Source organism: Dermacentor albipictus, chromosome 2 (genome assembly GCF_038994185.2).
Source record: "Dermacentor albipictus isolate Rhodes 1998 colony chromosome 2, USDA_Dalb.pri_finalv2, whole genome shotgun sequence".
NCBI lineage: Eukaryota > Metazoa > Arthropoda > Arachnida > Ixodida > Ixodidae > Dermacentor > Dermacentor albipictus.
In genome coordinates, this window is record NC_091822.1 from 39,254,552 (window position 1) to 39,272,652 (window position 18,101).

At 49.4% G+C, this 18,101-nt stretch overlaps 1 protein-coding gene across 1 annotated transcript in view; it reads left to right on the forward strand.

Annotated features, from left to right (window-relative positions):
* Positions 1 to 18,101, forward strand: part of LOC135918258 (uncharacterized) — a 260,320-nt gene that overhangs the window by 6,151 nt on the left and 236,068 nt on the right. Inside the window, exons 2-4 of the mRNA XM_070533556.1 lie at positions 15,273 to 15,389; positions 15,991 to 16,020; positions 17,499 to 17,567. The gene's annotated coding sequence lies outside the window, so the exon portion shown is untranslated. The remainder of the gene's footprint in view (positions 1 to 15,272; positions 15,390 to 15,990; positions 16,021 to 17,498; positions 17,568 to 18,101) is intronic.

The following is an 18,101-nucleotide window of genomic DNA, read 5'->3' on the forward strand; positions in this document are numbered from 1 at the left end:
AAGAGCAGCCGAGATGCTATGTGGATCAGCTATCCGCGTTCCAGGCCAGTTTTTCGGCACCCAACAAGGCCCGCCAGCGGCGGCCGCCCAGCGCTTAGGATACATTCTTGCCTCGACTAGCTTCGACGTACACACCCACGTATGGCCCGTCGCCAGCTTGTGTTTATTTTTGCGTCAATAGACACAAGCACGTACGTTTATCTGTGGCGCCACTCTATCAAGCCACAATTGACTCGTTCCTGTGAAGGCTCCCTTTGTGTGGTTTTGCGTTCTGAGAAAACCTTTAAAATTTACGTGCGCCACAATTTCATGCCAGTAAGGTGGCTGCCCGACAGGGCCGACACCGAAGCCATTCAGCAAACCTGCTTTCACTTTGGAATAAAGCCAGTAGACTCTCCGTTTTTAACCTGTCACAACATCTATTACTTGATTACGTTAAATCGGGCTCAGAACACATATATGAACAAACGATGGCACAATAAAGGCGTTAATGTTAAAAGAATACTTTATTATACCAACAGTTTCTACAGTGGAATTACTTGATCATGAGAGTTCGAAGCTTCACAGAAACGTCGAAACTGCCCCGGAAATTTGAAATATTTGCAATAACGCCTTGGCGGTGCCATCATTTCTTCACAGACACACACACACACACACACACACACACATACACGCACGCATATATATATATATATGTATATATATATATATATATATATATATATATATATATATATATATATATATATATATATCTGTGGCGCCACTATACCGCTCGTCGTCATTTAAAAGGAGCTTCGAAGAAGTGCTCGGCAAACTCGTTGAGCGCGAGGTCGGCTCAGAACAGCGCTTGCGTGGTCGCGCTCAGCAAACAGGCGAAAACTTCACCGCTTACATAGAAGATGTCATTGATTCCTGCCGCCGCATCAAGTCCACTATGTCGGAAGCCGAGAAAAACAGGCATATAATGAAGGGGATTGGGCATGACGTCTCCCACATGCCCGTTTCCAAAAACCACCGAACGGTCGCCAACGTCATTCAGCTCTGCCAACGTTACGACGGGCTGCAGAAACAGCACATTTCCACGTGGCGCTCCATCTTGGTCACGACAAGCATTTCCGTTCTCGCAATTGGTGATGCTTCTGATAGCCACACTTCCTTAGTGCAGCAAATACAGCAGCTTGTCTGCGAGGAAGTGGCACAACACTTATCCCTGGTACCCGTCTTCCCGGACCCTACGCAGTCGCTCGACCCAGTGCTTCGACAAGTAATCCAACAGCAACTTTCCGAGCCGCTGCCCAATCCGCAAGGCCTAATGCCTAATACTCAACAGCATCGGACTGTCTCCGCACTTCGGACGTGCGCTGAAATTGCTGCCAGACCTTGGGTTCATTCGCCTCGGATCCCGGCCAACCCCCAAGCTCCTCTTACGCGGAATCGAGACCCCCATATCTGGCTCCGTTACCTTTTCTACGTCCCACCCCAATGCCTGCCAACCCTTAGCGCACTGCAAACAGGCCAATATGTTTTTTTTTTTTCTGTCATCTTCCTGGCACGCAGCATGCTTTTCACATCACCATGACTTCCGCATCCGTAATGGCGCCCGAATTCAAGGCTGCGCTCATCGTGAACCCCCCCACACCTGGTTTTTTCTATTCTAGCGCCTTAGTTCATCTCCTCGAGTCAACGCGCCTTTGGCACACGCAGGTCGCCATCCCCACGTCGCCGTTCCGTTTACCCTATGTTCCGTCGACCCCAGGCCCTCCAACAAGAAAGCTGGGTGTCGTAGTTCTCTAGGCAAGAACTGCACTCGTGTCGAAAATTTCAAGACCTAGCGAAACCAACATGTATGTTGACGGTGTCACTGCACTAGCGCTTGTTGATGCCGGTGCTGTTGTTTCTGTGCTGAATGTTCACCTAGGCCAACAGTTAATTAACATTAGGACACCGCTTTGTTCCGTCTATGTGCGTAACGCAACAGCGCACCACGCCCAGCATTCTGTGTCGTGCACGGCTTGGCTTGTTATTCAGGATGTTTTGTATGTCGTTGACTTTACCTTTTCAGCATGCTCACATGACATCATTCTGGGCTGGGGCTTCCCTTCTACACATCAGGCCGTTGTTCACTGCGCGCGCCCCGAACTTCCATTATTGCTGATGTGTGACCCAAGATGGCGAGCGGTTCATTATACCGCATGGCGAACCTGCTGCATTCATGGCGTAGGTCACTAAAGCGCTGGCGGGAAATGCGTTCAGTAAAATCTTACAGTTAAATATACATATTTGTTGAGCGCGGTTGAGAGCTCTGCAATACGATACCGCATGAGCATTTTATTTCTTATTAAGCGGGCTTTATTTAAAAGCCTCAAGAAAAGAAAAAAATAACGACGCCGCATGTACGTTGCCACTAAGTAATTGAATTTGTCGCTTCTGAATCCCCTGCACAACTTAACCAAACGCAGTTGGCCCTAAAGTGAACATTAACGATAATGTATAGTTGATCTTACGTACTTACTACGTAAGCAGAATATAAAAAAATACTCTATGGAGCACCACAATACTGCAAACAATATGTCGTTCGTTTCAATCAGCTGCAGTCCTTAGTTCAAGTTGCGTGAAAGATCTTGTATATCGTAGTCCGAATGCCTCGATGTATTGAATTGCATGAGTCGAGAGAACGCTTCGGCGACCTGTATAAAACCAAGGACTGTTTTAGCTGTGGCTAATTACACCGTCCTCTCTCAGCTGTACACGTGCACTGTTGCACGTGTACAGTTTGCACGTGCACAATTGTACACGTGCGAATTTCCCTTCTGATTACATCGCCCAATCCTCCTACCTCCTTCGCGTGCGTCTCCGTGTCCTTAGCACGAAACTGTTGGGCTCATAAGCCGGCTGACAAAAATTCTGCAGTAACTGGCAGCTTCACCTGGAAGCGAAGCACTGAGGGCTACACGAAAGTTTACTGCTGGGCTTGAGCTCCTAGGACGACGTTTCAAACCAACGCGGAAACGACATGTTGGTGCTACGCATCACGCGGAGAATTGCTGCTGCGCCGCAGAAACGATGCTCTGGCAGCTGCCAAGCGAGTCACAAGACTGGCGCAAAGAGGAACGCCGCCAGTGGATTTGGAGGTGTCACACCTCGCTAGTGCACGAGCGGAGACCAACGGACCGATGGAAGTGTCATTCCCTCTCTGTTTCGCACAGACCAGTGTGTACACCGTGCTATATGCATATAATGGTTTATGTGTGCGTACAACGCTCATGCCAGATGTGCAAGGCTTATCGCTGTCACGGCTGCATTGCAGAGCGAAACGAAGCTGCCATGTGCGTCCACTTCCATTTAAGTGCCACTGAAATAGTATAGTTAAGTCTGACGTCTCAGAATCATCAACAAAGGCTCGTATTATATCCTCCGCTTTATGCTACATCACCTTTGATAAAAAAAATAAAGAATACGTAGGATTACTCTGACAGCGCGATTGACAAGCGGGAGAAGAACGGGGTGGAGGCGGATGGGTAAATTTATGTTTAAGAAATGCAGATTCCACCGCAATGGTTGCGTGATTGGCACTCTGCTGTGAAAAACAAGGTCCTGGCTTACGTCACAGTTTCCTACAAGGATTACTGGAGGAAACTCTGGCGCTACTATCGTTGAGCCTCCATGTGAGTGATGGGAAGTACATGGATTTGTCTGATATTTGTGCTTCTGGCTTTAAACGTACTTGCGACTTCGTTTATTACCCTTTGCCTGTGTTCATTGTCCTAAATTTCAGAGCAATCAATACTAAGGCTATATTCCCCCTACACTTCATGAAGGCTCGTGTAAACGAGTGTAGTGCTGGCAAAGGCTATGACTTCGTGTGCGGCGCATGGCTCGCTGGTCTGTAGCCAATCACAACAGACTGCGCGTCGTCTTCTGTATCAGCAGACGAAAGCCATTCTCTATGCGAAAAGCGCCTGACTCTGCAATTCGCCTGACTTCGCACTTACTGGCTGCGTATATGCCCTTGCCTCAAGTTAAACGCCAATGTAGGAGCTTCTTTTCATCAACAAATTGAGGCATACTACACCGAAATACGTCGCGAATACGCGGTTTACGAAGACAACCTGCCAGTGCGTATAATACAGCGCGGAGTCTGAAAGAGCCAGCACCATGCGCGAGTAATATAATTTCATTTTCTGGAAAGATTACTTCACCTTGCTGCGTGACACATGGTGACACCAGCACTTCATTACCGTCCTTCTAGCAAATATTCACTATGGTCACAGTACTAGCGCAGTCACAGACAAAATGGCACAGGGCGTTTGCAACGCCAGCCTGCTTGTTTGTCGTCTGCTGCCTACACTCATCAAAACCGCCGTGTACAAAGTGTAGTTTTCATGCTACACGTACTACAGCTCCAAATAATCGCTTGGCGTAGGGAAGTGGAGGTACACTTTGCTACGCGAAGTAGAAAAAAAATGGTGACTTCCTACACTAGCTACATTTGTGTAGCAAGTGTAGGTAAAAAAAAGTCCTTTTATTTGAGTGCAGATACGCACATTTACTAATAATTGCAGCAGTACTGCCTGTCGAGGCGTGTCCCAATCGGAACTCGCCAATCGGACCGCGCTGACTTGACCGCGATTGTTTCACGAGGACGTTCATTGCCTTGTCCGTGCATGCGTTCGTGGCGTAACGGTTTCAATATCAGGCTTTAGTTCTGGTGGTTCTGCGTTCGAGTCCTGCCATCGGGCAACTTTTAATGATTTTCCCTTTGTAATCTATTAGCCAATACTTTGTTGAAGTTCTGAGTTTACAAAGTCACGAAGCCGATTGAAGACAAGACGACGAAGTTTAGGCTAATCTGTGACTTCCCATAATTCCTATAATGGCTGAGCCGGCCGGTTTTCTGTTCCGCTAAACAGTAATGAGAGAGTTCCATCTACTAATTATTGTATCAAACTCTATCAGTTACATTACTGACTGCAGCCATCACGCATCTTTCTCTGCGTAAGTATTGATATACCTACCCACCCAGGAAAGCTGTCCGTCACGTAAGGCGAATCGCTATCAGGAAATTAATATGCAAAACGAAGAATTCGTAACAAAAAAAAAACATTGGCAGGGGTGAGTTTTCAACCTACCAGTCCAAACTCAGAAGCCGAGTCTCTTACCTACTGTGCTAAACACCACGCTTACAGCAGGTGAGCATACCTGAACCATAAGAATGTATTGTACGGGCAGTACAGAACAAATGTCAAAGGAGGAGAGTGTGCATGAAGGCTTAGATGAAAGATTTAGTAATGGTGGAATAAAAGCCATCAGGAGCCGACCTGGAGCATTGTAGACATTAGGAAAATTCTGATTTTGCAAAAATTTCTTGCCAAACACGCCACATCCCCGATGCATTTCGGTGGTCGCTGGATTCACCTTCCGTTGGGGCGGTCCTTCACCTACCGAAATGCCACCTATCACAGAAGTCGCGCAATTAAGTAAGCCGTCAATCACTTAGTAAGGAGTGATGAGCGGTTATATGAGTCGCATGACAGCTGAGAATGGCTCGACGCGGATTGACAAGGTGCTAAAGAGCGATAAGAGCCTGTAAGGGTCTGAGAAATTCTGATAAGGTTGTTGAGCACCGATAAGAGCGAGATTTTTTTTTATTTACATAATACTGCAGACCTCATGTGGTCCAAGCAGGAAGGGCAGATAACAAGCCATATTTACAAACGGCATGAAGTTATTGCATAGACAAAAGGTTGGTTACATGATACAAATGAGCGAAACAAGTCAAAGGAAATATATCGCACATCAATCAGCGCATGAAAATTCATTTCTAAGATTTTTCCGAAACTGTCACTTGAGACAATCTGTTCAGGCAGTGCATTCGAATCATTTATTGTGCGCGGAAAGTACGAGTATTTAAACAAGTTTGTTTTCGCAAAATATGGTGTTAGGGCACGGGTATGTTGGTGACGGCTTTTTCATGTAGTGGAAGATGTAACATAACTTTAAGAAGAAATTCCAAACTTTCCCTGGATGAATGAATGAAGAAACGTTAATCGAGCAATTTGCCATCTTATATGAAGAGGTTTAATTTCGTTGGAGGCCATTAAGGCAGATGGGGAATCAGTTCTCTTGAATTTATTGTAAATGAAGCGCACAGCCCGTCTTTGCACGTTTTCTATTTTTGCTATATCTTTGTTGGTGTACGGGTCCCACACTATAGCCGCATACTCAAGTTTGGGCCGAATAAGAGAGTTATAGGCTAATAGCCTAACGTGACTGGGTGCTCCTTTGAGCTTGTGTTTCAAAAATTCAAGTTTTTTTAATGCAGATGAACAAATGTAATCAACATGGTCGCTCCAGTTAAGCTGGGAATTTATTAAAACACCTAAATATTTGTATTTTTCGACTTCCGAGATAGTAGTGCCGTAAGCAGAGTAACTAAAGGGGATAGGAGGTTTCTTTCTTGTCATGCGCAAAAGCAGAGTCATATCAGGATTTATTTCGTTAAGTTGATAACAATCGATAAGGGTTGATAAGTGCTTAGTGTTGGATCCAGTGTGATAACATTGACACTAACAGTTGCGCAAGTTGCACATTACTTACGCATACTTAGACAACACCGGTTGAGTTTCTATGCTGATATTTTATTTGAGCGCAACAAATAAATGGTATCCAGCTTCGGACACGCATGTAAGCACGCCAGGTGGTTTAATCTGTTATTGAATGCTTCAGTACGGCTTCCTTGCTAACTCCTGTGCTGCTTTGTGCCGTTGATCACCTGTAAATATAGAATCAGTCATCTTTAATGTTTGGGCTCTCCCACAGATGATGATGAAGCAACATTTGCTGGGCCCGAAATAAATCGGTGGTGCACGCAGGCACCAGACGGGGTGGTTCCCTAGTTACGGGACCCATATGTTTCCAGCAGCTCCTGGCCCCTGTCCGTCAGTGCGAGCTGAATCGGTAGGGCGGGGCTGGATAACAAGGTCTCCCATCGCTCAAGGGGTTGGGGACTGGGGGCGTTGGTGGGAAGGGGAGGAGGGGGGGTCTTGAGTTCTGTGCACTCTGCCAAGACGTGCGGCAGGGTGCCCTTTTCTCTTCTGCAAAAAGGACAGAACATATCGTATTCCGCAGGGTACATGCGGTTCATCAGTACGGGATGCGCAAGCGATCCCGCCTGGGCTCGACGCAGGATCGTCTGTTGTTGCCTAGTGAGTTTGGGGTGCGGTTCTGGCAGTCTGCACCTTTCCTCTCGGTACATCCGGGTAATGTCCCGAAAGCTGGTAACCGGGTGCGGTAGCTCTTCCGGCTCGTGCTCGGCCCGGATTGACATTTCTCGGGCATGGTAGTCGGCGATGGTGTTGCCTGCTACCTGCGAGTGAGCCGGGACCCACACGAGCTCTATGGCTCTTCCCGGAGGCTTGTGCTTGGCTAGAATGGCTCGGGCCGCGGAGGAGATTACCCCCCTGCGGAAGCTTCTGTAGGCAGTCTTTGAGTCTGTGACTACGGTGTTCACGCTCGGCTGTGCGAGTGCGAGGGCCACGGCCGCTTCTTCGGCTACTGCGGGGTCTGTTGTCTTCAGGGACGCGCTGACAATCAGCCTGTCTTTTGATGTAACCACCACCGCTGCACGGTCACTGTGTTTTCGGAGCGAGGCGTCCGCGTAGAGGACCCTGGGGTTCTCTTCCAGCTTCCGGGCTAGTGCTTTAGCTCACGCGGTGCGCCTCTCGTCGTCCTTGCCCGGCGTCATGTTCCGAGGAAGGGGTTTCGTCTGAATGATCGTTTTCCAGTCTTCCGGAAGGGCCGTCTTGATGGGTACTGGCTCGATCTGCCATCCTATTTTGCCTAGGACGGCTCGTCCGTGTTCCGTGTGACTGAGCCGGATTCTCTGATTGGAGAGGTGGGCTTCGATGAGCTCCTCCATCGTGTTGTGGGCGCCCATGTCTAGCAGTTTTTGAGTGGACGAGTAAACAGGCATGCCCAGTGCTTGTTTCGTTGCCTTACGAAGCATCGTGTTTAGGGTGTCCCTATTCGCCTTCGTCAGCTGGAGATACGGTGCGGCGTAGGTAACCCGCGACACGACGAACGCGCGTACCAGGCGCATGGCATTGTCCTCTTTAAGGCCTCGGTTTCTAGTAGATACCCTACGAATCATACCAGGTATCTGTTCGGTTGAAGTCTTGATCTTTGTGATGGCGGCCTGTGCCTTCCCGTCGCTCTGAAGTAGTAGGCCGAGAATCCTAATCTGCTGTGTTGGCTTGATGGTAGTTGCGGCGATGGTGATAGTCACGTTTGGCGGCAGCTCCTTCTTGGATTTTCCCGGTTGGATCATGAGCAGCTCTGATTTCTGGGGAGCGCAGCTCAGTCCGCACGACTTTGCGTACTCATGCACGGTCGTTGCCGCCCGCTGCAAGACTTCCTCCATCCAGGCATCGGATCCGGCTCGGGCCGTCCACAACGTAATATCGTCGGCGTAGAACGCGTGCTTCACGCCTTCAATTTGCTTGAGTAGATCGGGCAGGGGCAGCAGGGCCAGATTGAAGAGCAGGGGCGACAAGACTGATCCCTGAGGGGTGCCCCTATCGCCGAGTTCGACAGGGCCCGACTTCTCCTCCCCTATCCTGATGGTCACCGTTCGGTTTGACAGAAAATATTTTATGTAGCCAAATGCCTTTCGGCCACACCGGGTTTTGTTTAGATTCTGCAACACGCTCGCGTGGGACACGTTGTCAAACGCTCCCTTCAGGTCGAGGGCGAGTATCCCGCGCGGCGCGTGCCTCTTTGCCGGCTTGACGACCAGTTCGTGGAGCTGGATCATCACGTCTTGGGTGCTGAGATGTTGCCTGAAGCCGTACATCGTCTCTGGCACCTGATCCGTTTCTTCGAGGTGCTTCTGCAGCCGGCGAAGGACCATGCGCTCCATCACCTTCCCTACGCAGGATGTGAGAGAGATGGGCCGCATGTTGTCTATCGTGAGGGCCTTGCCGGGCTTTGGACTGAAGCGGACCTCGGCGTCCTTCCATTCCTTCGGCAACTGCGAGCTCTCCCAGGCTTCGTTAATGTGCTCTAGGAGGCTGCTGGCCGCTGTACCGCTCATGTTACCGAGTAATTTGGAAGTTATGGCGTCCCTGCCGGGTGCACTTCTCTTGTTACTGTCATCTATCGCTGTCCACAGTTCCGTCATGGTAAACGGCCGGTCCAGTTCTTCGTTGTTGGGTCCTTCGTACCTCTCGGGCACCGGGTACTGGCCCTTCTCTGTCTTTAAGTACTTGGCCTTCAGGTCTTCCAGGAGCCTGCGGCCATCTCCCTTGTACGTGTTGAATACTGTGGTGAGGTTGCGATTGGTCGCAGTTTTGCTACTCAGCGGGTCAATCAGATGCCTCAAGAGACACCACGTCTTCCACGTCGAGAGCTGGCCCTGCAGGCCGTCGCAGGTCTTCAGCCAATTTTCCTTACATAGTTTGGCCGCGTGCTCGGCGATCTGTTTGTTCAAGAACGCTATGCGCTTGGCCAGCTTTCTGTTGTGTCTCTGACGTTTCCAGCGCCGCGTTAACGAGTGTCGGGCCGCCCACATGTGGGTCAGTCTGGCGTCCACGTACGGTGTCTGCGACGTCGTTGCGATTTCTTTGGTAAATTTATCGAGGGCCTTCTTCTGTTCCCTCGCCCATTTGGTGTAGGTCCTTTGTGTTTCAGCTTGTCCCGATTCTTCCTCGGACACCTCCTCTTGTTTTTGGGTAAACTTTCTCATCTTGTCCCAATCCGTGATCCGCGCCGTCCCCAGCATAGCCCGATATCGGGAGCCTCGGATCGTGATGCCGATCACGCTGTGGTCAGACCCCAGGTCCACTTCTTCGCTTCTCCAGGAGACGTCTAGCGTGCCTGATAACCACGACAGGTCTGGCGTGGTGTCCCTCGCGGCACTGTTGCCTCTTCTGGTGGTTACGTCCGGCTCGTTCAGGAGGGCCATCTCGTGATCCTCCATTGCTTTGGCCAATGCTTTTCCTCTCTTGGACTGAAACTTATAGCCCCACGTTGTGTGAGGGGCGTTAAAGTCGCCGAGTATCAGAAGCGGTCTGGTCCCCGCCAACCCTTTCGCCTGGCTCACGATGCGGTCAAATTCGTACTGCCATTGTGACGGCCGGCAGTACGCGCTCATTACAAATAAATTGCCGAAGCTGCCAATTTCTCTCGCATGAATTTCGACCAGCGTGTGCTCGCACCCACCCTGCGCCATGACATGTTGAGTTGGCGCCACGTTGCTGCGGACGAGCACCGCCGTTCCTCTCTCCGTGGGGTCCGTGTAAGCTACGTACCCCGGGAGTTTTGGTTTCCCGTTTGTTTCTTGTAAAGCAATTACATCGGGCTTGTTTTCTTGCCCGTCAATGTGTAATAATAGTTCCGCTTCTTTGTTGCGAATCCCGCGGCAGTTCCATTGGTAAATTACGGTGGTATCCCCCCAGGTTTTCTTCTTGTGCTTCCTACTTGGCTTCTGCATCATCCTTTCCGGACGTCTCGAGTCGATTGCGCCTTTTCGCGATCGCGCCTTTGATTTTTTCAGACCGCTCCTTTTTCAGGGACGCGAAGCGGTTCCTCACCGCTGTTGAGGCTACTTTTGGCGCTAGGCGCTTGTGCTTCACCGATCGCATCTGAGGCTGACTCTCGACAGCTTCGATTCGGGCGTCCATTTTGCTTAGCCTTTCATTAATTTGGGAAATTGCGGCCAAAATGGCCGTCAGCTCTCCTTCTCGCGAGATCTGTGCCGTTGCCGTGGTCGCGGTCTCTGCGGTCGTCACTTCCTCTCCGCTCGCGGGGCTAATTTCGGCGTCCATCGCCTCTTGATTATTTGATGCACGTTGCGTAACCCCAGCCTCTCTCGCCACCCGCCCTAGGCGGGGTGAAGGGGGGTCCCTCCGCGGCAACCTGCGCAAGCCTGCGGCGTTGTTTGCCGCCGTGATGTTGTTTTGGGGGCTAGCATTTGGTGAACTGCCGTTATTCGCCAACGCTTCGATCTTATTCATAAGCGCCCGTATTTGGGCGGTATGCTCCTGAATCTAAGCGTTTTGGCGCTCTATGATCCTCTTAAGTTCTAAAACTTCGTTACTGTCCTTTTGCAGATTCGCTTGCGAGTTAAGGGGTTGAGAGGGGCTGAACGGTGGGAACTCGGTGTCGCTGGTTCGAGCGACGGGAGACCTGTTGGTCCAGCCCACCTTTTTCTCGGCGATCCCTCGGCGTCCGGTTGACTCGCTCCGGGACCTTGACCTGGCCCTGGATCTCGAACTGGTCCGGGAGCGCGAGCGGCGGTTGCCGCCACCGTTGCTGCCACCGGATGGTATCTTCGAGCGGGAGCGACTCCGGCGGCCGTTTCCGCCGCCACTGTTATTGCGGCTGCGGTCTGGCGTGTGGGACCGGCCCCGTTGTTTGGAGGCGCTACGGCGGGGTCCGCCTGCAGGACCTCTCTTGTCTCGGTTTCTTCTCCCGGCGTCTTCTTCCTCTGCTCGGCGCCGTTCCCAGCGTCGCCGGCGGACCACGTAGGGCGTCTTGAAGCGGGCTTTGCAGGCCTTGTCCGCGGTCAGGTGTTTGCCTCCGCACAGGCCACACTTCGGGACACATCTGTGGTCTTCGGTGGGGTTGGAGATTCCGCACCCTCGGCAGATCGTGTTCGAAGGATCCGGGCACACGTCCATTCTGTGGCCCACTCTTCCGCACGCATAGCATACGTCAATTTGTTTTCTGTGCAATGTGCACTCCGTGAGAAGATTACCGTATCTCACGCAATTGGGTAATTTGTGCCCGTCGAAAGCAATGACCACTGATCGGGTCTTACCGATTCAGTTTGCCTGTAGGGCCGTTGGGTTATGCTTGTGCACAACATTGTCCTGAATCTCCTGGGCCGTATCCTCGAGTGGGATGCCCCTTATGACGCCCTTCACCGTGCCGTGGGGGGCCGTTTCGTAGGTACTTATTTCTTGCGCCGTGCCGCGTATGTCGATTCTTCCTACTGCAGCGTATCGGTCGGCGTGCTCTCTCTTGGATGTGCTCACCACTACGATATTTTGCTGTAAGTTGGGGCACACGACGTCTTCACTTGCTTCATTGGCGGGGACCTGTGCCGCCGCCGCAATTGCACGACTAAGTTCAACACGAGTCACGTCACTCACGTGGAGCCCGCCTCGCGGTCGTAACACGATTTTTATGTCGCCGCGTGGCAAGTTTGGCATGCGCGCGCCTTTCAACAATTTGCCTTTGTTTATGTGTTTCGCCCTTGAGTGACGTGTATCGCTGCCAGTGGCACCACCACCGAGGTTGTTGACATTAGCCGTGGCCTTGGCGCCATCTTGGCTCGTCTGAAGTACGGGATTTAGGCCTATCTTGCCCATGCCTTTGTGCCTGACTCTCTCACCGGCAGTTTTCCAGCCTTGCGATCTTGTGCACTGGTCCGGCGAAATTTCGATGCCGTCCACCTCTACACGCATAGCGGTAATCATCTTAGGTCAATGCTCACTTGCGTATTCACCGATGGTTCGATGTTCCGCTGGCGGCTTCACCGAGGCTCGGGCTGGGCCTACCGTTCCCCCGGCCAAGGCCGAAGTCTACGTTAGGCCCAGTGGTAGACGCTCCTCTCGGCACACAAAAGTCCTCTAAATTCGGAAAAAGAGGTCCCCTACCTCGGAATTTGGGTTCCCGGTGGTCCACACAACTTCATGCATCCGGTCGATGCACTTTCATTAAGGTGCGACTCAAAAATCCGGCCGTTCAAAGAAAAAACACGAAACCCAGGTTCACAATGAGCTAACAATATCCACAATGGCTAATTGTGAACAAGGCTGCCACGTGTAGTCACTGAAAACGATTTTGATCCTTCGCACGCTTAATGTCCTCACCCCGACATTGAAGATTACGTCATCCCGATCAGACGGACTTCCTTCACGCACTCGGCTTTAAAGGGACACCAAAGGCAAGTATTCAATCAAGCTAAAGTGATAGATCAGCGCTCCAGCAATAAAATGAAAAAAAAATTGACAATTGTATTCGGACTCTTCAGATCCCATTTTCACGTAAACTGAGTCTTGACATGAAAGAAGCGTTGCGAAGTTTCTGGAGGGGTATTTACACAGTACACGTAGACTTAGTATTAGCTTTAGGGTCTAATGAATCAGAAAATATTGACGTCGGCTTGGTGCTCCAGACGGGATGAATGAATGAATAAAGCCTTTATTTTAAGGAAGGGGACGGCTCGAGGCCGCTGATGGGGATTAGGAGAGAAAGGAATGTGGGTACCCAGGCTGATGGCTGAAACACTTCTTCATCTCAGTCTGGGTTATTCCGCTTTATGCAGGCTCAGGTGCATGTTCAGTTCCGCCGCTCTCGCATGGGCTGATCGACCCCTTCTACAGTACTCGAAACAGGCCACTTTGTCTGCCATATGTCGCAATGGCTTTCTGTGTTTCAGGGTTAGTTTGTATTGCAATTCCTAATGTTCTAATGTCTCCGTGTAGTAGATGCTGAACGTTGGATCTCCCTTGTGAAAAAGCTGCACAGCTCCAAATGAGGTGTTGCAAGTCTGCTCTGCATGACTCCTGGCAATGTGTACATCGGGTGTAAGTCTTCGCAATCGTAGCTTGTTTGGGTTGGTGCCATTTGTCAAGTATGTGTGGTGTGTATGCAGCGTTTGCCATAACCTTATTCAAGAAAACCTCTTCCGTGCGGGTAAGCCCGCCCTTGTCGTCAAACACATGTATTGGTGTAGCTTCTAATAATCTCCGTTTACTGTCTGCTTTTATTTTAGTACGAATGTAATGCATCAGTGCTCTGCTAGGAGAGCCTGCGGCCAATATCTTTAGGTATGGGTTTTGGTCCGCGGGGTTTGGCGAGGAAATGGAGTGTGGAGAGCTGTACGTGTAATCAAGCCCACCCGCTTGCACGGCAGCAGCGTGAGCGGCTGCGTTTCCCCCATCCGTGCCGGTGTGCCACGGTGTCCATAGGATTTCAACATTTGTCCCATTGTCCTGTATTCTCTTTAGCTTTTTTCTGGTGTCGTTGGCCACCGCATCATCTGTCGTAGGCCCCGTTAATTCGGCCACTGCTTCGTACGAATCAGTAAGGATCCGATAATTATATCGCACACTCTGCTCTACAATGTCTCCCATGTCAATGGGAATGGTGTTGACCGCTCCCCATATAGTCAAGAGCTCAGCGTGCAAGGTTGCACCCCCAGGAAGCTGACATGTGTGATAGCCATTGTGTTGGGGTGCAGATGTGCTAACCCAGGCCATGCTTGCTACGTCGTTTGTGATTGCAGCGTCCGTGTATATGTCAGTGGTGTGCTGCGGCGTGCTTAATCCCAATCTCTTTTCAAATATTTTTCTAGCTTCCGCGTTTCGTCTGGCGATAGGGCGTTGTTGCCTCCGTAGGCCTAGTGGTGCTTCCCATGGTGGCGTTATGGTCGCTTCCGCGGGCTCTGGCTTCGCATGGACTTGTTTATCCCATGCCATGATCTGTTTTCCTTGGGTCGTGTTTTCCAACCGGGATCGCATTCGAATTCGTGCTTCACTGATTATGTCCCGTATGGGTGGAATCGCTACGAGCTTGAGCAGGACCTCGTTCCTCGCGTGCTTTGGAAACCCAGTGATCGTACGGAGGGCGGCCCTGTGTAACTTTTCGATGTCGCCGAGGTCTCGTTCAGAGAATTCGTACAAGGGTGCCCCGTAAAGAACCCTTCCAACCGCGACCGCTTTCGCAAGCGTTTGGCACGCTTTTTCACGCGCTCCGCCATACTTGCTCGATATGCGTCTAACCATGTGCAACAGCGGTCTCCATTTTCGCTTTCGTGTGCGAATCCATACCTGGGGGCTGTTGCAGCTAGCAATCTGTGCTCCAAGAATCCTAAGAAAGCAACCAATGTAAACAAGCAGATCCCTTTACACATCGGCCAAAGCGATATTACGTCGGCCAATGGACAGACGGGATCGAAATTAATTCTTCTGCGACAAAATATGTACTGCTACATTGCCGCAGAGCAAGTGTATTTCTCACGTATTAGAGAATACAGGCACGTACTGGATTTAAGAACATAGCGAACTGATTAGTGTCGTTGTGTAACATATTACTAACGGGGCGAGATACGATACCTATGTTCGACGTAATATCCACCGAGGTGAACCGCGACATTAAAATTTTATCCAACATTCTCGCGCGTATCGGCCTGAGGTTTAGCATCAGGAACCGCCTACACCGATTCGCGCCACGATGGAACATTCCGCATAGGGTTTTTCCAGGTGCCAGCGTGTGCTAACTTTGGAGGCTACCGTCCACGCCTTTGGAGGGAAAGTACACCGGCTACCTCTATGCGCCTGCCGTCCCAGGAACGAGCTGAGTGAGCAGCGGAACGATGGGTAAACGCGTTTACATTTCTCGCACGGTCTAGATAGACATAAAACGAAGACGCCGTCGTTTTACTATAGATGCAACACGTAGACGCGAACGACTTGTTCTTAAGTTGTCTAAAAGAGACCATCCCTAAAATGTCTTGCACTAACTGCCTGTCTCTAAGGGACCACCGAAAATTCGTCCCCGTAAGTTATACATAATACAGCCATTTTAGGTCTGGTACGCTGTTCTGAAAGGGCATCCTTTCGATTATATAGTTTTGTGTATAGTTAAACTACATGTATATATTTTGGAATGGAAATGATTACAAAGATTAGCAGTTTTTACATTCCTGTTGTTAATTTACTAGTTTTACGAACTTGTTTTCGAGAACACAGTCTATGCAACTTTTGAATTGCATTCCACAGTTTAAAGGCGCATGCATGGAGCATATACTCTTTTTTCTTTTCGATTGATCGAAAAAATACTATGTATAATTTATCGTGAGCCCCACTACGTTTTGTGATTGTCCGCATATCACTTTATGGCATAGTTAAGTAATTCGAGCCGAACCAAAAAAGAAATTTCTCGAAAACATGTGTGGACAACGCTCGCTGTTCATTTCAGGAGACGACACGAGCTTCTACTCGCAGCAAGGTACGTAAAGTAAACGTCCCCTTTTATAGAATAGCTTTTGCTCATTGTTTTTACTTTCTATCTGAAAATTCTGTGTTTCTTGCGTACACGTATTTTCATTTTTACTTCTTTCTTGTGGGGGAAGGGGGGCTGTCTCACGGAATCGGGTGTACTTTTTCGGTCTTTATGTCCAGTAAAAAGTTCCTTTCCCTTTTTTTCGGGGACTCAATTTTTGCAGATGAACGTTCGTAGGCTTTCTCCGGTGCGTAATTATCGCATCAACCTTACCAGCGTTTTTTTTTCTGTTCGCCAAATCTCTGGTTAGTAACATTAGTAACGGTCCATCATCAACATTGACAGCCTCGGTTGCTTGCCATTGCCTTTTGAAGATTGTGGAACGGAGAAAAATATAGAGCAAATGAGCATTTGGTAATTACTCAGAAGTCAAATAAACTACACGCTTCAATATTTCAGCACAGGTTTCCAATATCGCGGCCCATATTTTCTATTTAAATAAAGATTACTGCCTCTTTGATACTCCAAGCGCAGCGAGAGAACACTGTAAACATCTCGTACAACGCTTTTAAAGAGACAAAAAACAATTATATAGTTTCAGTTCGTCTCTAATTAACCCATACAGAACAAAATTGTTTTGCCTTCGCCTGTAGTCTCACTCACACAGCCTCGCTGTGTCAACAATGACAGAAAACCTCCTTATTACTTACGCGCTTAATAAGTAATTTCGGTTGAAATGCAGTTGCGGAGAATGCGCCTTCCGGCCGCTAGTGAATTTAACGTACTGGCTGACCGCTTAAGGCGGAGTCACTTAGCCCATGCCAAACGAGTTTTGCGTAGTATTTATTTCATTTTCCGGCAGGCTCGAGCACTAAATCGGCGAAATGCGGTGCACGCAGACCGCAGTCAAAGAGACCGCAGCGCACGCAGGCTCGCAGCTGCAGGGCGACAGTTTTCGAATGAACGCGAATTCACTGGCATTATGAAACATGACTGCAGCGCCAAGAATGGAGATACTCCGCTCGAGGCATCACCGGACGCGTGATTTTGGAGCTTAAGCACCGATGCGGCACTCCCGCTCTATGCATCTCGTGGGCGTTGAGGCAATGTTTCATAGTGCCAGTAATCTACTAGCCCAGCATTCAACATTACTGATTTTACTAATATTATCTGAATAAAAAGTTATTTACGGAAGCAATGGCTCGGTCGGCTTCTTTTCTTTTTTTCGGCTGAAGCCGAAAACCCCGAACCCAAGAGGGTTGCTTCGCGAGAATCACTTTCTTTTGTGGAAATGCAAATGTGTTTTTAAAGCTTTTATGAATAAACGGCGGTGAACAAAATGTTTTCTGAAAAGCCTCCAAATTATGTTGCATCGCGAGAATTGCAATGTTTTGTGGCAAGGGGCATGTGTTCGTAAAGCTTGCGTGCATAAACTGCTGTGAAGCAAATATTTTGTGAAAAACATGCACTTGGTTTCATTTCAGAAGATCCGTACGACTATGCGTCGAGCGTCTACTCCGTGGTGGACTTTCCGACTTCGGAAACAGCAATATGTAAGTGTCGTGCATAAATTATGTCAAGTACTTGAGTGAGCTTCGATACGCAGTGCGGTAAATTCACTTTCTCGGTGACAGTCCCTAGCATGTTTAGGTTTTCTGCAGGACAAAGGTGTACCCGTAATATCTAGCAGCCTTGATCTAGGTTGTTCTTGTCTGCTGCATCCTGTGTCTAAGTCTAAAGGTAGCTTACTCTCGTCGCTGCACCTAATCGCCTGACACCCCCCCCCCCCCACACACACAGCGTTTGCCTTAACCGTTCTGATGGTTCTACAGGAACAGAGAACGTAATATTTTGTGCATCACTCTAATACACCGTGGGTTAATTCTCTTACTCAATACCTAACATGTCCACTTCAGGTTATTATCATGTCCACCAAAAGAGCTATGATGAGGGTGTGTGAGTATGGATAAATTTCACAATGTGACTGAATAAGCGAGCCTAACTGGAAAATAACCGCGAAGCACGAGGCACATTACAATAAGTACCGTCTCATTCAAGCTTAACCTTTACCAAGCAGAAGCAAATAC